This window comes from Salvelinus fontinalis, chromosome 13, assembly GCF_029448725.1.
Source record: "Salvelinus fontinalis isolate EN_2023a chromosome 13, ASM2944872v1, whole genome shotgun sequence".
In the NCBI taxonomy this organism is placed as follows: Eukaryota; Metazoa; Chordata; class Actinopteri; order Salmoniformes; family Salmonidae; genus Salvelinus; species Salvelinus fontinalis.
Window position 1 is genome coordinate 41,166,527 of NC_074677.1, and position 21,946 is coordinate 41,188,472.

Genomic DNA, 21,946 nt, shown 5'->3' on the forward strand with positions numbered 1-21,946 from the left:
GGTCAGGTGAACAAAAGGACTTAAGTTCCTGTATGATGTTGTGATTACACCATGAGTCGTTAATCATAAAGCATACACCCTCACCCTTCTTCTTACCAGAGAGATGTTTGTTTCTGTCGGCGCGATACGTGAAGAAACCGGGTGTCTGTATCGACTCTGACAACGTATCCCGAGTGAGCTATATTTCCGTGAAACAGGGAATGTTACAATCTCTGATGTCTCTCTGGAAGGCAACTCGTGCCCTAATTTCGTCCACCTTGTTATCTAGAGATTGGACATTGGTGAGTAATATGCTAGGAAGCGGTCGATGGTGTGCTCGCCTTCTGAGTCTGACCAGTATGCCGCTCCATCTGCCTCTCCTGCGGTGACCGCGTTGTTTTGGGTCGGCCTCTGGGATTAGATCCCACGTCCAGGGTGGAGGTCCGAACAAAGGATCCGCTTCAGGAAAGACATATTCCTGGTCGTAATGATGGTAAGTTGACATCACTTTTATATCCAATAGTTCTTCCCGGCTGTATGTAATAACACTTGAGATTTTCTGGGCTAACAATGTAAGAAATAGTACATAAAAAAAACAAATAACGGCATAGTTTTCTAAGGACCTGAAGTGAGGCGACAATCTCTGTCAGCGCCATCTTATGGGAGGTTTACGTAATTGACAACATACATTTAACTGTTTATATACTTAACAACACATGAGAACCAATTAACAAATATTTTTACGTTAGTTACCTTCATATTATTAGACTTTTACTGTAGGTTCTACTGCAGATTATGATGTCAGATTCTATTATTGGAGAGTGAGTATCGGGGTATGAGCTGCAGCTTAATGCTGCACCTCTTTTGGTTGTACTAGTAACTTTATAGTAGAATTGACATAGAACAATAGTATCTGTATATGTTAGCAAAAATATGTGTTTTAGAATGGAATTCATCAGATCTCTGTCAAATTAAAGACCATAGATCTTTGAATATCCCACAAAGACAACCATGTACTGGTCTGTTATCCTATTCTCTACTGCCATCTAGTGGTTGAACACACACAAACTTGATTGGTCACATGCACTGAATACAACAGGGGTGGACTTTACCCTGAAATGCTTAATTACGAGCCCATTCCCAACAATGCAGAGTTAAAAAGTAGGACAAATATTTGCTAAAGAAAAAAGAAACAATAAAATAACAATAACGAGGCTATATACAAGGAGTACCAGTCCAGAGTCAATGTGCAGGAGTACGAGGTAGTTGATGTAATTGAGGCTGAAGATTATTGGAATCTGTGTATGTAGCCGGACAGGTAGGATGTCTGACAATAGTGAAGGTGAACAGGTAGTCACGGGTCAGGTGACAGAGGAATGGCGGAGGAATTCTTTTAACCATAAAGCATGATTGAGTCATTTAGGATCATAACCGTTCATCATAATAATGATCATGCAAATAAATCTATCAATTATTCGATCTATGATCTCAATAGTTCTCAGGATTATCAATTTAGCAAATAATAATTAAGTTTCATATTTCCCGGTTTCTCTTCATACGTACATATAATTCGGTTACATTTTAACCATATTTACCAGTGAAGATCTGTAGGGCGGTGATCATTGTCTATTGATATAACGCAATAGGTTTGGCGCGCAGCTTGGAGCGTGCGCTCCGTGGTAGTAGCTATAAACAATAACTGATAGCCTGCACTTCTGAGCGCAACAGATAGTTCAGTTGAAGATAACAGATTAGCTGCATTTACCGTTGATTTGTGGACGCACACAATGTCTGGATTAGATGCAGTTTGAGAGAGAAAGCAGCGAGGTCGGGCGCTGGCGATTTCCTCCTTTAATGAGTTGTAATCTGTCTGACATTTCCACCTGACCTAATTAAAGCACTCTGGCCCAGCTACACAAGTGGACATGAAATAAAGGGTGATTCCACCAACTCCATGGGACTTTTCCACATAGGTAATACAGTATGTGCTACCTTATCATGCTGCTCCAGTTTCAACTGTTCTGTCTGCGGCTATGGAACCCTGACCTGTTCACCAGACGTTCAACCTTTGTCCCGGACCTGCAGTATTCGACCCTCTTTCTCCCTCATAGGAGATGGTCTTCCACATTTATAAAGCTTATAAACCTACATTTATGAAGCCTAAAACCCAAAAGAGCAAGCTAGAAACCCAAATGATGGCTAGAAAAAAACTCCCTAGTAAGGCAGGAACCTAGGAAGACACCTAGAGAGGAACCAGGCTCTGAGGAGTGGCCAGTCCTCTTCTGGCTGTGCCGGGTGGAGATTATAGGAGTACATAGCCATTAAGGCCAGATCGTTCTTCAAGATGTTCAAACGTTCACGAAGATTTCCTCCACCGCACGGCTCGAGGGGGAGCAAAACCAGACAGGAAGATCACATCAGTGACTCATCCCACTCAAGTCGAGTATAGAAAAAAATGCCTATTACGACGTGACGCACCCCTCCTAGGAACTGCATGGAAGACCACTAGTAAGCCAGTGATTCAGCCCCCATGACAGGGTCAGAAGCAGAGAATCCCAGTTGAGAGAGGGGAGCCGGCCAGGCAGACAGCAGGGGGGGTACGTCACTCCAGTGCCTTGCCATTCACCTTCGCACCCCTGGGCCAGACTACACTCAATCAAAGGACCTACTGAAGAGATGAGTCTTCAGTAAAGACTTACAGGTCGAGAAAGAGTCTGCTTCTCTCATATGGCTAGGCAGACCATTCCATAAAAATTGAGCTCTATAGCAGAAAGCCCTTCCTCCAGCTGTTTGCTTGGAAATTCTAGGGACAATAAGGAGGCCTGCATGTTGTGACCGTAGCGTACCTGTAGGTATGGACGGCAGTACCAAATCGGAGAGCTAGGTAGGAGCAAGTCCATGTAATGCTTTGTAGGTTGTCAGTAAAACCTTGAAATCAGCCCTAGCCTTAACAGGAAGCTAGAGAGGCTAGCACTGGAGTAATATGATAGCATTTTTTGGTTCTAGTCAAGATTATAGCAACCGTATTTTGCACTACTACTATGATGGGGTCTAAAACCAGACTGGAGCATTTCGTATACATTATTTGTCTTCAGGTAGGTCTTCAGCTTTTAATTTTTCAGGAGAGGCTTTATTACTGCCACTTTTAGTGAGTTTGGTACACATCCAGAGGATTGGGAGCACAGGAAGTAGCTCTTTCAGTAGTTTAGTTGGAATAGGGTCCAGTAGGCAGCTGGAAGGTTTAGAGGCCATGACTATTTTCGTGAATGTGTCGAAAGATACAGGATTAAAAAGCTTGAGTGTCTCCATTGATCCTAGGTCCTGGTAGTTCTGTGCAGACTCAGGGCAACTGAGTTTTGGAGAAATACACATACTCCAACACGAGTCTGTAATTTGCTTTCTAAAGATCGTGATCTTTTCATGATCATTAGAGAGCAAATTTCAGACTACTTTTTGAATCTGTAAATTCAAAGAGGTACAGCCAGGGAGGAAGAGCCTTCAGTCAGACAAGCAGGCCTGAGTTTTCATCCGAAAGCTGTCTGAAGTTCACAGCAACTCCTCTGTAGGTAGGCTGTAACATCCACCACGAATGTGTAGCACTCACCTGGGTGATGCTTCGGCAGCTACACTGAGTATACAAAACATTAAGCACACATATCATTTTAGATCAAGGGGAGGAGACAGGTTAAAAAAGGATTTTTAAGCCTTGAGACAATTGACACATGGATTGTGCATGTGTGCCATTTAGTGGGTGAATGGGCATGACAGAAAATGTACACTACCAGTCAATAGTCTGGACACACCTACTCATTTTAGGGTTTCACTTACTTTTTACAATTTTCTACATTGCAGAATAATAGTGAAGACATCAAAACTATGAAATTAAACACATGGAATCATGTAGTAACCCAAAAAAAAGTGTTAAATCAAAATATGTTTTATATTTGAGATTCTTCAGTAGCCACCCTTTACCTTGATGACAGCTTTGCACACTCTTGGCATTCTCTGTACCATGCATTTTAATTAACAGGTGTGCCTTGTTAATAGTTAATTAGTGGAATTTATTTCCTTCTTAATGCATTTGAGGCAATCAGTTATGTTGTGACAAGGTAGGGGTGGTATACAGAAGATAGTGGTAGGCCTGATCACCGACAACGACGAGATACCCTATAGCACAGGTGTCAAACTCATTCCACGGGGGGCCTAGTGTCTGCGGGTTTTCGCTCCTCCCTTATACTTGATTGATGAATTAACATCACTAATTAGTTAGTAACTCCCCACACCTGGTTGTCTAGGGCTTTATTGAAAGGAAAAACCAAAAACCTGCAGACACTAGGCCCTCCGTGGAATGAGTTTGACACCCCTGCCCTATAGGGAGGAAGTCAGAGACCTGGCCGGGTGGTGCCAAAATAACAACCTATCCCTCAACGTAACCAAGACTAAGGAGATTATTGTGGAATACAGGAAAAGGAGGACCGAGCACGCCCCCATTCTCATCGGCGGGGCTGTAGTGGAGCAGGTCGAGAGCTTCAAGTTCCTTGGTGTCCACATCAGCAACAAACTAGAATGGTCCAAACACACCAAGACAGTCGTGAAGAGGGCACGACAAAGCCTATTCCCCCTCAGGAAACAAAAAAGATTTGGCATGGGTCCTGAGATCCTCAAAAGGTTCTACAGCTGCAACATCGAGAGCATCCTGACTGGTTGCATCACTGCCTGGTACGGCAATTGCTCGGCCTCCGACCGCAAGGCACTACAGAGGTAGTGCGTACGGCCCTGTACATCACTGGAGCTAAGCTGCCTGCCATCCAGGACCTCTACACCAGGTGGTGTCAGAGGAAGGCCCTAAAAACTGTCAAAGACCCCAGCCACCTCAGTAATAGACTGGTCTCTCTACTACCTGCATGGCAAGCGGTACCGGAGTGCCAAGTCTAGGACAAAAAGGCTTCTCAATAGTTTTTACTCCCAAGCCATAAAACTCCTGAACAGGTAATCAAATGGCTATGTCACGCCCTGGCCTTAGTATTATTTGTTTTCTTTATTATTTTAGTTAGGTCAGGGTGTGACATGGGGAATGTTTGTGTTTTTATAGGTTTTGGGTGGTTATATGGTAAAGGGGGTGTTGGGTGTAGTGTATGGGTTTGTGTTGAGTGCATGTGTCTAGCTGTGTCTATGTTGGTGTAGTTGTCTAGGAGAGTCTATGGTTACCTGAATGGGTTCCCAATTAGAGACAGCTGATTTCTGTTGTCTCTGATTGGGAGCCATATTTAGGGTAGCCATGGGCTTTCGTTTGATGTGGGTAATTGTCTATGTGATACGTTTGTAGCATGTGTGTGCACATCGTTATTTAGCTTCTTTATTGTTTTGGTTAGTTCGTAAGTGTGTTTGTTTCGTTTTTGCCTTCTTCATCAATAAAAGGAGATGGCTTATTTTCCTACTGCTGCGTTTTGGTCCGTCAATCCTCCACACGATCGTGACAGGCTACCCGGACTATTTGTATTGTGCCTATTATAATTGGGATACTACATGATTCCATGTGTTATTTTATAGTTCTGATGTCTTCACTATTATTTTACATTGTAGAAAATAGCATAAATAAAGAAACCCTTGAATGAGTAGGTGTGTCCAAACGTTTGACTGGTACTGTAAGTGTATTTGAACAAGGTATGGTAGTAGGTGCCACGTGCACCAGTTTGTGTCAAGAACTACAACATTGCTGGGTTTTTCACACACAACAGTTTCCCGTGTGTATCAAGAATGGTCCACCACCCAAAGGAGCCCCAGCCAACTTGACACAACTGTGGGAAGGATTTGTTTGGTATACTCAGTGTATAAACAAACGCCTGAGAGACCACCACATCTCAGTAGTAATCAGTAACAGTGTCCTACAAGGTGAGCCTCTGTCATCCCTGCACACCACAGTCCACATCCTTTCAGAAACACAGGTGGAGAAAAAACCTAGTGCTGTGTTCATCAGGTGTAGAAACTCTTGTTTTAGTTTCAAAACGGAATGTTTTGCAATTGTTTGGACTAACGATTTAACCCCAGATCAGCTAGATGCAGGCAAGAGTGTGCAAGTCGGAATTGAATGTGTCAATGTGCAAATTCGAGTATCATTTATTAGCCTAAACTTATCGATGTTATATTGAGCTGGGTGAATGGAATATGAATGACAGTCATCCAATCTGTTGTAATAGAAATACGGCCACGCTCATACATTTTTTATGGGAGCTCCCTAATTTTGAATGTCACCAACCGCCACTGATGTCCATCTATAGATTATCAACTGCAAATCAGGAGACTTTCAGCAGCTTCTCAACTGCAAACCAGTAACAACATATGAGCATGTGTGTTGTAATTCTAGTAACTATCTGTAGATATGCTTTGTGAGTATCCAAATTAAGTGAAACACAAGTTGAGCTTAGTTGGCTGTCTACTAACTATCTATTTCACATTCAAATATATACAGTGGCAAGAAAAAGTGTGTGAACCCTTTGGAATTACCTGGATTTCTGCATAAATTGGTCATCAAATTTGATCTGATCTTCATCTAAATCACAACAATAGGCAAACACAGTCTGCTTAAACTAATACACACAAATTACTGTATTTGTCTTGTCTATATTGAATACATAATTTAAACATTCACAGTGTAGGTTGGGAAAAGTATGTGAACCCCTAGGCTAATGACTTCTCCAAAAGCTAAAAGGAATCAGGAGTCAGCTAACCTAGAGTCCAATCAATGAGACGAGATTGGAGATGTTGGTTAGAGCTGCCCTGCCCTATAAAAAAACACTCACAAAATTTGAGTTTGCTATTCATAAGAAGCATTGCCTGATGTGAACCATGCCTCAAACAAAAGAGATTGCAGAAGACCTAAGCTTAAGAATTGTTGACTTGCATAAAGCTGGAAAGGGTTACAAAAGTATCTCTAAAAGCCTTGATGTTCATCAGTCCACGGTAAGACAAATTGTCTATAAATGGAGAAAGTTCAGTACTGTTGCTACTCTCCCTATGAGTGGCCATCCTGCAAAGATGACTGCAAGAGCACAGCGCAGAATGCTCAATGAGGTTAAGAAGAATCCAAGAGTGTCAGCTAAATACTTACAGAAATCTCTGGAACATGTAACATCTCTGTTGACAAGTCTACGATACGTAAAACACTAAACAAGAATGGTGTTCATGGGAGGACACCACAGAAGAAGCCACTGCTGTTCAAAAAAAAACATTGCTGCGCGTCTGAAGTTCGCAAAAGAGCAGCTGGATGTTCCACATCGCTACTGGCAAAATATTCTGGGGACAGATGAAACTAAAGTTGAGTTGTTTGGAAGGAACACACAACACTATATGTGGAGGAAAAAAAGGCCCAGCACAACAACATCAAAACCTCCCCTGTTGAGCATCATGGTTTGGGGCTGCTTTGCTGCCTCATGGCCTGAACAGCTTGCTATCCCCACTGTAAAAATTAATTCCCAAGTTTATCAAGACATTTTGCAGGATAATGTAGGGCTATCTGTCCGCAAATTGGAGCTCAAGAGAAGTTGGGTGATGCAACAGCACAATGACCCAAAACAAAGAATTAAATCAACAAGAAAATACACCTTCTGGAGTGGCCCAGTCAGAGTCCTGACCTCAACCTGATTTGAGATGCTGTGGCATGACCTCGAGAGTGGTTCACACGAGACATCCTAAGAATATTTCTGAACTGAAACAGTTTTGTAAAGAGGAATGGTCCAAAATACCTCCTGACATTTGATCCGCAACTACAGAAAACGATTGGTTGAGGCTATTGCTGCAAAACGATGGTCAACCAGTTATTAAATCCAAAGGTTCACATACTTTTTGCACTGGGAATGTTTACACGGTGTTCAATAAAGACATGAAAACGTATAATTGTTGGTGTGTTATTAGTTTAAGCAGACCGTTTGTCTATTGTTGTGACTTAGATGAAGACAAGATCACATTTTATGACCAATTTATGCAGAAATCCAGGTAATTCCAAAGGGTTCACATACTTTTTCGTGCCACTGTATCAACTGATGAGCATGTTCAGTGCATACACTAACACTAGTCCCAATGCATATCTACAGAGGGTTACTATCTAAATCAAGTGAAATACTGTTTAAGTTCATTTGAAATAATCACTCAACATATCCAAATGTGCAACTGTTGTTGGGATGAATGAAATTATCATTTGACACTTGAGCACCTGGGGAGATACAGCAAAAAGGAAACAATCACCATGCTTAAACTTGTCTTTCCTATTTGTGATGAAGAAACACAGAGGCATGATAAATGTTCAAATAAATATTTTAAGTAACAAAACACACAAGGATGAACGTTTTAGACAGAAGACAGGGCGCCCGCTGCAACTTTGCTGTAACTGATAAAATGGCTCGAAAAATCTCAAGATTAACATTTTGTCAAATTGTGGTATCCCAATACTACGAAAGTTTCTGTATACAATGCAACACTGGTGTAAATGTGTCCCTGAAAGTGTGTGTGCCTCCACCACACACTTTTCGGGGGCACATGTTTATTTCAATGTATATTGTATTCCAGGTTTCTGCTTAACTTACATGAATCATATCATGCCATAGTTGAGATCTCATTCCACCTGAACCAGTTCAAGTTGCAATATGTAACATTTTGGCCAACCTGACAAAATGCACATAGAAATGTGAGTTATAGACATGTCATTCTCATTGAAAGCAAATCTAAAAAGCTGGAGATCTGTTCTGTGTGCTATTTCTATGCTTCCAGTTTTTATGTTTTGTTTTTTGTATTTTTTACTTTTTTTGTACACCAACTTCAAACAGCTGAAAATACTATATTTGGGGTTATTGAGTTATTGATTCTTTGCCATCCTGGAGGGCATTTCCACTTGGCACATTTCCAAACCTTGTGAGAATCTAGACACATTCAAATAAACAAGGTGCAACTTCGAAATTTGGTGAGGGATCAGCAGTTTTAATCTTGTTATGTCAGTCAATTAGCCCATGTCAGCTAACATTTTTAGACAACTGGCCGCTAAATTGATTTAGCAATCTAAACTTGTTATCATGGTCGAATTACTGGCCGGGGAAACCCATTGAGTTTGTTAGTCAGTCTCACTCAGATATCATATTAAAAACTGCAAACATTTCTCTCCACCCTATGGCAAAATTTGTACAGGGCTCATACAGACAGTGGCAACACAAATTCAAGGACTTTCAAGTACTTTTTCAAGCACTAATATTTATTTTAGGACCATCAATTTGTAAAAATGTATATTATGCACTTGTTTCTAGTTGCCACCAAATGGCAGGATATTGCCACAGCCTCATTATGAAAACAATTGTATTCATCACTGCCTTAAAAGTGCTACTCAATAATACGTTGTTTCTACTTAATTACTACATATACATGAGTGGTAAGTCAATACTGATGATTTTGTCATTTGAGTAGTGAAGAGCAGAGTTTTGGGACATGACTACTGGTGAACACACATTTCCTATTCGCATTACTACACAATTCCAGTTCAATTACTGTTTTTATTTGGCATTTGGGAATCTACTACTCCATAGCTACGAAAAAGTATCTTGCTTTCGACTGGCAGCTTAGCGTCGTGAGAAGGGCGGGTGGGCTCTGTGAGAAAAACGGGATGAGAACGGTCACGTATACTCCCTCTCCGGCCTCTAGGTCATCAGGCTGCTGATTATTCCGCACACCTGACTCCATCGTCAAGCGCACCAGCGCCTAATTAACACTCACCTGGACTCCGTGACCTCCTTGATTATATTCCCTATATCTGTCACTCCTCTTGGTTCTTTCCTCAGGTGTTTTGACTCAGTTTCATGTCGGTGCGTTGTTAGTGGTTCCTGTGTGTTTGTTTATTAAAACACTCACTCCCTGTACTTGCTTCCCGACTCTCAGCGCAAAGAACTGCCACCAGAATGGCAGAAGCACGGCTACCGCTTGATAAAGTGGAATATCGCATGCGCCCCGTGAATGAGGCGTTTGGTAAACATCTCTGGAGGTTGTTGCAGAGAAAAAGTCACACAATGTAGAACTGGCGCCAGCACATGGTGCAGCATTGCGTCTTTCCCCTTCATGTGGCTCTTCATGGCGGATTCACCCATGCTTGCAAAGTCTGACGCATTTTATTGCACCTTACACGGGGTGGGTTAGGTTGAGTCCAGTGATGTAGTGGGGGGGAAGGTGGGTATATACTGAACAAAAATATAAAACGCAACATGTAAAGTGTTGGTCCCATTTTCATGTTGCCACAAAAGGCAGCATTGAATCAACATTTGCCCGGCAGTTTAGCTATCAACGTGACGTTCTGTACCTGCCTGGCTGTGTGGCAGTGTGGGTGGAAGATTGAAAAGATTGTGCTTTTGAAACAGCAGTAAAAGTGCAGTAACTGCAGTCCACTGTGGTATTTTGGACACAGTAATTGCAGAATAAATGAACTGCAGTTACACTGCACTGTAACTGTAGTAAAAAAAATATTTTGGACACAGTATTTGCAACGTACTGCAATTAGACTGTACTTTAACTGCAGTTATGCTGCGCTCTGACTGCAATCTTTTTTCGTAAGGGTAGTCTGCCTGGAAATTCATTTGCAAGACCTATATCTGTTTATTTGTCCTGAACATATTTGATCATTATCTGTTCTCTCATTTTAATTAAAGTACTTTTCAAGTACTAACTTGAGAAAATGTCTGATTTTTAAGGTATTCCAGTAATTGAATTTCAGACTGCCAAATTCAAGTATTTTAAGCACCTTGTGCAAAGCCTGTGTGTAGAATTACATTAAATGAGTTATGTACACCGACAGTGACCTTCGCCCACGCCTGCAAAACACTGCTTTCCCGCAGTTATTTTAACTCTACGACGAGGGTAATCACTACCTGGTAGTGCTACGCGAGAGTTGGCTACACTAGCAAGCTACTTCCCTCGCCGTAACTTCAACAGAACTGCGGGAAAACAGTGCTCCGCAGGCGGGTGCAAAAGAAACTGTTTACTGGTGTCCCCTAGTTAGCTAGCAGCCTTCTATGGTTGGGTTTTATGGCGGTTGGCATCCGACATTGGTTCATTACCGCCACCTGCTGTGTGAGTCAGAGACATCGCTAGCAGCCTCAATGGCAGTGGGCATATGGCGTCAAATCCGATTCAAAAGTTGAACAGGCACAGGTCAGCGTGATCTGGAGACTGGCTAGGCCACTCCAGGACCTTGAAATGCTTCTTACGAAGCCACTCCTTCGTTGCCCGGGCGGTGTGTTTGGGATCATTGTCATGCTGAAAGACCCAGCCACGTTTCATCTTCAATGCCCTTGCTGATGGTAGGCTTTGTTACTTTTGGTCCCAGCTCTCTGCAGGTCATTCACTAGGTCCCCCCGTGTGGTTCTGGGATTTTTGCTCACCGTTCTTGTGATCATTTTGACCCCACGGGGTGAGATCTTGCGTGGAGCCCCAGATCGAGGGAGATTATCAGTGGTCTTGTATGTCTTCCATTTCCTAAGAATTGCTCCCACAGTTGATTTCTTCAAACCAAGCTGTTTACCTATTGCAGATTCAGTCTTCCCAGCCTGATGCAGGTCTACAATTTTGTTTCTGGTGTCCTTTGACAGCTCTTTGGTCTTGGCCATAGTGGAGTTTGGAGTGTGACTGTTTGAGGTTGTGGACAGGTGTCTTTTATATTGATAACAAGTTCAAACAGGTGCCATTAATACAGGTAACGAGTGGAGGACAGAGGAGCCTTTTAAAGAAGAGGTCTGTGAGAGCCAGAAATCTTGCTTGTTTGTAGGTGACCAAATACTTATTTTCCACCATAATTTGCAAATAAATTCATTAAAAATCCTACAACGTGATTTTCTGTAATTTTCTTTCTCATTTTGTCTGTCTTGGTTGAAGTGTACCTTTGATGGAAATTACAGGCCTCTCTCACCTTTTTAAGTGGGAGAACTTGCACAATTGGTGGCTGACTAAATACTTTTTTGCCCCACTGTAGACAGGTGTGTGCCTTTCCAAATCATGTCCAATCAATTGAATTTACTACAGGTGGATCAAGTTGTAGAAACATCTCAAGGATGATCAATGGAAACAGTATGCACATGAGCTCGTAGCATGTAAATAATTTTTCTGTTTTCACTTTGTCATTATGGGGTATTGTGTGTGTGGATGGAGATAAAATTAATAATATAATCAATTTTAGAATAAGACTGTTACGTAACAACATTTAGAAAAAGTGAAGAGGTCTGAATACTTTCCGAATGCACTGTATGCTGAACAAAATATAAATGCAACATGTAAAGCGTTAGTCCAATGTATCATGAGCTGAAATAAAATTGTGCACAATTTTTTTTACATCCCTGGTTACTGAGCATTTCTTCTTCGCCAAGGTAATCCATCCACCTGACAAATGTAGCAGATCGAGAAGCTGATTTTAAACAGCATGATCATTACACAGGTGCACCTTGTACTGGGTACAATAAAATATGTAGATTTGTTACACAACACAATGCCACAGATGTCTGAAGTTTTGAGGGAGCGTGCAATTGGCATGCTGACTGCAGGAATGTCCACCACAGGTGTTGCCAGATCATTTTATGTTCATTTCTCTACCATACGACGCCTCCAACGTTGTTTCAGGGAATTTGGCAGTACGTCCAACCGGCCACACAATCGCAGACCACATGTAACCACGCTAGCCCAGGATCTCCACATCCGGCTTCTTCAACTGCGGCATCGTCTGAGACCATCCACCCGGACAGCTGATCAAACTGAGAAGTTTTTATTTTTGTAATAAAATCATTTTGTGGGGGGAAAAAATTCTGATTGGCTGGGCCTGGCTCCCCAGTGGGTGGGCCTGGCTCCCAAGTGGGTGGGCTATGCCCTCCCAGGTCCACCCATGGCTGCACCCCTGCCCAGTCATGTGAAATATATAGATTAGGGCCTAATTTATTTATTTAAATTGACTGATTTCCTTATATGAACTGTATTTTTTCTTCGGGAATACTTTGTTCGGTATATCATTCAATTTTTTAACTGGTACCGGGGGACCATCAGATGAGTCTTGTGAGGCCTTTGGGCGTCCTAGAGCAAGACATGTACATGTATGTGTTCATGAGAGTCTCATCTTTCCATAGAGGGGTCATAATAGCTTTATAGGACTCTACAGATGATTTTGTGAGAAGACCGATTTTCGGGATGTCTCATGGTCTGACAAACACACTCTAGCTCTGTCACTTTTCACCGCGGATGCAGAAGTACGACATAGGCGGATGTGGTGGATAGAGACGCATCCAATTGTATAAAGCAGATGTGTCTAGCTTTAACTGACATATTTTTGTATTATGCTAATGTAATTTCCGCGGGGACGCGAACATCGACCCTATTGAGTAGTGATAACTTGTTTCCTCTGCTAGAAGGGAGAGAAACAGAGCCAGACTACAGTGAAGCAGAACCAGAGAGCATTATGTCAGTAATAAGCAGCAGTAAATCACTTAAAATACTTAATCTTCTGCTTGAGTGAGCTTGCCTGCTTTAATGGACCAATACAATGATCCTAAAACTGTAAATCCGCCACTCTGGCAATCTAGGCACTAGAAAGCTAGCGCATACGCTCAAAGTATATGAAAGATTTCAAATACCCAGGTCTCATGTGTGTGTGTACCCTCTGTACTTTATGCTGCGTGGTTATGATAACGTGTATTGAACTGAAGATGGCTGCCCCTCTGGCCCAATGTGAATAGCACTATCAGCCAGAGCAGGAAGTCATTAAGAATGCACATATCCCCACCGAGACACAGTGGCCACTAGGATGCTGATGCATGAAGAGGCTCTGTGTTACTGTTTGTATGTTTGTGTGTGTGCCCTAATCTAAGTGTGAGAGTGAGAGTGTGAAATTGTCTGTGAGAATACTGTGTGAGAGAGAAAGAAAATTGTGTGTCTGACAATGAGTCTGCCTGTGTATGTGGGCCTGTGTGCATGTATGACTGTCAGAGTGGGTTGCATGTACTTAAGCATGCGTGACAATGCCTGGTTGTTTGTGTGTGTGTTTGCCCTAGTCTTAGTGTGTGTGTGTTTGTGTGTGTGTGTGTGTGTGTGTGTGTGTGTGTGTGTGTGTGTGTGTGTGTGTGTGTGTGTGTGTGTGTGTGTGTGTGTGTGTGTGTGAGAGAGAGAGAAAATGAGAGAGAGAACGAGAGAGATAAAATTGTCTGTAACAATGAGTCTCTGCCTGTGTATGTGTGCATGTATGCCTGCCTGTACTTAAGCATGTGTGTCAGTGCCTGTGTGTGTGTGTGCATTCGTACATGCTCATGTATGTACAGATAACTGCCAAAATAAAGGAAACACTTCAGTAAAGTTGAGCCATCCTTGTTTCAAGGAAACCATACCCAAAATTAACAATTTGACCAAATATTTAGGAAGAGGTCATCATTTCAATAGGTCTGTGAAGGAAGAAAACACATGGAAAAAGTGTTAGATCCAAAAAAACAAAGTCAAATTCATTTATTGTGTTTGGTTTACATACACTGCTCAAAAAAATAAAGGGAACACTTAAACAACACAATGTAACTCCAAGTCAATCACACTTCTGTGAAATCAAACTGTCCGCTTAGGAAGAAACACTGATTGACAATAAATTTCACATGCTGTTGTGCAAATGGAATAGACAAAAGGTGGAAATTATAGGCAATTAGCAAGACACCCCCAATAAAGGAGTGGTTCTGCAGGTGGTGACCACAGACCACTTCTCAGTTCCTATGCTTCCTGGCTGATGTTTTGGTCACTTTTGAATGCTGGCCGTGTTTTCACTCTAGTGGTAGCATGAGACAGAGTCTACAACCCACACAAGTGGCTCAGGTAGTGCAGCTCATCCAGGATGGCACATCAATGCGAGCTGTGGCAAGAAGGTTTGCTGTGTCTGTCAGCGTAGTGTCCAGAGCATGGAGGCGCTACCAGGAGACAGGCCAGTACATCAGGTGACGTGGAGGAGGCCGTAGGAGGGCAACAACCCAGCAGCAGGACCACTACCTCCGCCTTTGTGCAAGGAGGAGCACTGCCAGAACCCTGCAAAATGACCTCCAGCAGGCCGTTACATGTCAATTACACTACTAGCTTAGGACTGGGAATAACTACTTTTTTCTGTTAAGTCGAAGATCAGTTACCCTGCCAGCTACATCAGTCAAATAAATAGTAGCCAGTTCCTCCTTTACTTACTTTTACAACAGAGGAAAAGTACAGCTGCCTCTGTTGACACGCTCTGTGGTGTTCACGCTAGTCATATTAGTGTATGTAAACTTCTGACCCACTGGAATTGTCATAAAGTGAATTATAAGTGAAATAATCTGTCTGTAAACAATTGTTGGAAAAATGACTTGTGTCATGCACAAATTAGATGTCCTAACCGAATTGCCAAAACTATAGTTTGTTAACAAGAAATTTGTGGAGTGGTTGAAAAACAAGTTTTAATGACTCCAACATAAGTGTATGTAAACTTCCGACTTCAACTGTACTACCATTCAAAAGTTGGGTTCACTTAGAAATGTCCTCGTTTTTGAAAGAAGAGACATTTTTTCGTCCACTAAAATAACATCAAATTGATCAGAGATACAGTGTAGACATTGTTAATGTTGTAAATGACTATTGTAGCTGGAAATGGCTGTTTTAGTTTTTTTATGATATATCTACAAAGGTGTACAGAGGCCCATTCTCAGCAACCATCACTCCTGTGTTCCAAGGGCGTGTTGTGTTAGCTAATCCAAGTTTACCATTTTAAAAGGCTAATTGATCATTATAAAAAACCCTTTGCAATTGTTAGCACAGCTGAACGCTTTTGTCCTGATTAAAGAAGCAATAAAACGGGCCTTCTTTAGACTAGTTGAGTATCTGGAGAATCAGCATTTGTGGGTTTGATTACAGGCTCAAAATGGCCAGAAGCAACAACCTTTCTTCTGAAACTTGTCAGTCTATTCTTCTTCTGAGAAATGAAGGCTATTCCATGCGAGAAATTAGAGTGTCTAGTTTTGGAAACAGATGCCTCACAAGTCCTCAACTGGCAGCTTCATTAAATAGTACCCACAAAACACTTGTCTCAACGTCAACAGTGAAGAGGCGACTCCAGGATGCTGGCCTTCTATGCTGGCCTCCTTCATACCCCAGTAAAACAGGAAGCCATGAATGGCCACAATACAGTTAACAGAATATTAATGCAGATTTATTTTGTTTTATTCATAATAATCTTTAGGGTTGGCAATACTTTTCACACCTGTCTTTCTGAAAGAAAAAAATATTACAAAATCTCTTTCTCTAAAAATAATAATATTAAAAAAATAATAATTGCAGACAATATAGCTAAGTGTTTGTATTATTTCTTTTATATACAGTTTTAAAGCATCTTTAACAAGGGTGTCAACAAATTTGGAAGGAGAGAGAGAGAGAGTGAGAGAGTTTGAGTGTGTGTATTCTGTCTGTCTGGTTTCAGTTTTTTTTCTTCTATATTTGAGGTTTTTACCGGAAGCCAACATGAATGTGACTCCTACCATTTCTACCAGTAAGCGACAAGGAGTTTTCTTCAGTATTGTTTATTGTATTATTTTACTGAAAGCAGACCGTTAGAGGGGGGGGGGGGGGGGTGTAGTGGGGTGTCTATGGGGATTGTATGGGATGGGGTTTTTGTTTAAATCAGGCACAATGCAGCAGAATCTCTGGCAGAGGCACTTTGTCATTGAGATGAAAATCCAGCACAGAGGGATTAACACACCCACACTGAACTGAGCTGAGATGCGTGTGCGTGCACACATACACACACACGCACACATACACACACACGGGCACGCGCACGCGCACACGCACACGCACACAAGTACTTTTAATTTAGTTTTTGAATGGTTATTTGAAAAACCAAGTACTCTACCAAATTGTATTGAAGGGAATATAGGATTTCCTGCACACATTTGTATTTAATTTTCATTTAACCTTTATTTAACTAGGCAAGTCAGTTGACCTTAAATGTGATCAGATCGTCCAAGTCCGAATAATATATTAAGTTAACCTGATAAAACAAATAACACAAAAATACTTTTGAATGTCTTTATTGAGAAAATTGAGCCAACGTTCAATTTCTTTGTCGGAAAAGTAGTTCAACCTCTCGATTAAAGTGTAAGTGTACTAAAGTATTCAAATGTTTAGTATTTGGTCCCATATTCCTTGCGTGCTGTGACTACCTCAAGCTTGTAACTCTATAAACTTGTTGGATGCATTTGCTCTTTTTTTACTTTTTTTTTGCCCAATAGTAACTGAATGGTGAATAATATCTTGTGCCATCTATTACTAGCATTACATTGCCTTCAGATAGTATTCACACCCATTGACCTTTTCCACATTTTGATGTTTTAAAGCATGAATTTTAAATTAATTAAATTGAGATTTTGTGTCATTGGCCTACACCAAATACCCCATTATGTCAAAGTGGAAACTTTTACAAATGAATTAAGTATTCAAATCCTTTGTTATGGCAAGCCTAAATACGTTCAGGAGTAATAATTTGCTTAACAAGTCACAATAAGTTGCATGGACTCACTCTGTGTGCAATAATTGTGTTTAACATGATTTCTGAATGACTACCTCATCTCTATACTCCACAAGTACAGATGAGCAGTGAATTTCAACACAGATACAACTACAAAGACCAGGGAGGTTTACCAATGCCTCACAAAGAAGGGCCAGTATTGGTAGATGGGTAAAAATATATATATATCCCTTTGAGCATGGGGAAATTAGTAATTACACTTTGGATGGTGTATCAATACACCCAGTCACTAAAAAGATACAGAAGTCCTTCCTCCGTTGCCGGAGAGAAAGGAAACTGCTCAGGGATTTCACCATGAGGCCAATGGTGACTTTAAAACAGTTACAGAGTATAATGGCTGTGATAGAAAACTGAGGATGGATCAACAACATTGTAGTTAATCGACAGTACATATGACATAAATGACATAGTGAAGAGAAGGAAGCCTGTAAAGAATACAAATATTACAAAACATGCATTCTGTTTGCAATAAGGCACTAAAGTAAAACTGCAAAACATTTGTCAAATAAATGATCTTTATGTCCTGAGTACAGAGTACCACTCTTCATTATTTCAAGCATGGTGGTGGCTGAAAATGTTATGGGTATGCTTACACAGATTACACAGGGTCACGGCTGGCACGAAAGACCGGGAGGCTACTCCCCGGGAGTGTGGCAGAGTCAGGATTCAGACCTGAGCCAACTCCTCGTGCTTACCATAAGGAGCGTGGTACTGGTCAGACACCGTGTTATGTGGTGAAGCGCACGGTGTCTCCAGTGCGCGTTCACAGCCCGGTGCGCTACATTCCAGCTCCCCGCATCGGCCGGGCTAGAGTGGGCATCCAGCCAGGATGGATGGTGCCGGCTCAGCGCATCTGGCCTCCAGTGCGTCTCTACGGCCCAGGATATTATGCGCCGGCTCTGCGCACTGTGTCTCCGGTGCGTCTGCTCAGCCCAGTGCGTCCTGTGCCAGCGCCCCGCATTTGCCGGGTGAAGGTAACCATCCAGCAAGGACGGGTTGTGCAGGCTCTACGCTCGAGACCTCCAGTGCGCCTCCACGGCCCAGTGTATCCAGTGCCTGCTCCAAGAACCAGGCCTCCAGTATGTCTCACCAGCCTGGTGAGTCCTGTGCCTGCTCCCAGAACCAGGCCTCCCGTATGTCTCCCTAGCCTGGTGAGTCCTGTGCCTGCTCCCAGAACCAGGCCTCCTGTATGCCTCCCCAGCCTGGTAAGCCCTGTGGCAGCTCCACGCACCAGGCTGTCCATACGTCTCCTCATTCCAGTGATGATTCATGGCACGAAGCCTCCAGTGATGGTCCATGGCCTGGAGCCTGCAATGAGGATCCATGGCACGAAGCCTCCAGTATTGATCCGCGGTCCGGAGCCTGCAGCGACGGTCTCCAGTCCGGAGCCTCCAGCGACGGCCTCCAGTTCGGAGCCTCCAACAACGGTCTATAGTCCGGAGCCTCCAACAGCGGTCTCCAGTCCGGAGCCTCCAACGACGGTCCCCAGTCCGGGGCCTGCAGCGACGGTCCCCAGTCCGGGGCCTGCAGCGAGGGTCCCCAGTCCGGGGCTGCAGCGAGGGTCCCCAGTCCAGGGCTTGCAGCGAGGGTCCCCAGTCTGGGGCCTGCAGCGAGGGTCCCCATTACGGGGCCTGCAGCGAGGGTCCCCAGTCCAGAGGAGCCACCAAAGTGGGGGGAGCCAGAGGTGGAGCGGGGTCTGCGTCCCGCACCGGAGCCGCCACCGAAGTAGATGCCCACCCGGACCCTCCCCTATAGAGTCAGGTTTTGCGGCCGGAGTCCGCACCTTTGGGGGTGGCTACTGTCACGCCCTGGCCATAGAGAGGCTTTAATTCTCTATTTTGGTTAGGCCAGGGTGTGACTAGGGTGGGCATTCTAGTTTCTTTATTTCTATGTTTTCTGTTTCTATGTTTTGGCCGGGTATGGTTCTCAATCAGGGACAGCTGTCTATCATTGTCTCTGATTGGGAATCATACTTAGGCAGCCTGTTTTTCCACCTTAGTTGTGGGTAGTTGTCTGTGTTAGTGGCCTGTATAGCCCAAGTCAGCTTCACGTTTGTTTTGTTGTTTCTTGTTTTGTTGGCGACATTCATAAATAAAAAGAAATGTACGCTAACCACGCTGCACCTTGGTCCGGTCATTTCCACCCTGACGACGATCATGACACTTAGAGACTTACCCAGAAAAACTCAGCTGTAATTGTTGCCAAAGGTGAATCTGAGATGTATTGACTCAGGGGTGTGTTCTGTATTTTATTTTCAAAACATTTCCCCAAAAAATTATAAAACATGTTTTCACTTGTATTGTGTGTAGATTGGTGAGAGAAAATATACACTGCTCAAAAAAATAAAGGGAACACTAAAATAACACATCCTAGATCTGAATGAATGAAATATTCTTATTAAATACTTTTTTCTTTACATAGTTGAATGTGCTGACAACAAAATCACACACAAATGATCAATGTAAATCTAATTTATCAACCCATGGAGGTCTGGATTTGGAGTCACACAAAATTAAAGTGGAAAACCACACTACAGGCTGATCCAACTTTGATGTAATGTCCTTAAAACAAGTCAAAATGAGGCTCAGTAGTGTGTGTGGCCTCCACGTGCCTGTATGACCTCCCTACAACGCCTGTGCATGCTCCTGAAGAGGTGGCGGATGGTCTCCTGAGGGATCTCCTCCCAGACCTGGACTAAAGCATCCGCCAACTCCTGGACAGTCTGTGGTGCAACGTGGCGTTGGTGGATGGAGCGAGACATGATGTCCCAGATGTGCTCAATTGGATTCAGGTCTGGGGAACGGGCAGGCCAGTCCATAGCATCAATGCCTTCCTCTTGCAGGAACTGCTGACACACTCCAGCCACATGAGGTCTAGCATTGTCGTGCATTAGGAGGAACCCAGGGCCAACCGCACCAGCATATGGTCTCACAAGGGGTCTGGGGATCTCATCTCGGTACCTAATGGCAGTCAGGCTACCTCTGGCGAGCACATGGAGGGCTGTGCGGCCCCCCAAAGAAATGCCACCCCACACCATGACTGACCCACCGCCAAACCGGTCATGCTGGAGGATGTTGCAGGCAGCAGAACGTTCTCCACGGCGTCTCCAGACTCTGTCACGTCTGTCACATGTGCTCATGTGCTCAGTGTGAACCTGCTTTCATCTGTGAAGAGCACAGGGCGCCAGTGGCGAATTTGCCAATCTTGGTGTTCTCTGGCAAATGCCAAACGTCCTGCACGGTGTTGGGCTGTAAGCACAACCCCCACCTGTGGACGTCTGGCTCTCATACCACCCTCATGGAGTCTGTTTCTGACCGTTTGAGCAGACACATGCACATTTGTGGCCTGCTGGAGGTCATTTTGCAGGGCTCTGGCAGTGCTCCACCTGCTCCTCCTTGCACAAAGGCGGAGGTAGCGGTCCTGCTGCTGGGTTGTTGCCCTCCTACGGCCTCCTCCACGTCTCCTGATGTACTGGCCTGTCTCCTGGTAGCGCCTCCATGCTCTGGACACTACGCTGACAGACACAGCAAACCTTCTTGCCACAGCTCGCATTGATGTGCCATCCTGGATGAGCTGCACTACCTGAGCCACTTGTGTGGGTTGTAGACTCCGTCTCATGCTACCACTAGAGTGAAAGCACCGCCATCATTCAAAAGTGACCAAAACATCAGCCAAGAAGCATAGGAACTGAGAAGTGGTCTGTGGTCACCACCTGCAGAACCACTCCTTTTTTTGGGGGTGTCTTGCTAATTGCCTATAATTTCCACCTTTTGTCTATTCCATTTGCACAACAGCATGTGAAATGTATTGTCAATCAGTGTTGCTTCCTAAGTGGACAGTTTGATTTCACAGAAGTGTGATTGACTTGGAGTTACATTGTGTTGTTTAAGTGTTCCCTTTATTTTTTTGAGCAGTGTATATACATAACATGTCTGAATACTTTCCGAATGCACTGTACAGGACTGGTATCACCAGTGAGAGGTGTCTGTCCGTCTGCCTCCGGAGTGAATCTTTGGATGGGTGCTCAGAAGATTAAAAACCCCTCTTATCACCACACCAACTCCCTGAGATCTCTGATGTATTCGGAGATATAGACAGATAAGTGAGCCGTTTCAAATAGGCTACAGTTGTGCTGATGGAAGAATAACGTCGAGTAACCTGCCCTATATGATTTGAAATGGGTTTTTTAAAAAGGCATTCAAACTCTCACGGGAAATTGGGATCAGTGGTGTTTACCATGCATGGGGATCTTGGAAAAGTGAAACGAACAGTTTTGAAGATCATTTCATTATTTTTCATTATTATTTATTTTTATCACTTTAAGAACGTAGCTTGAAATCGGGTATGAGTGTTTACAGATTCTTCATTGTGTAAGAGTGGTAGCCC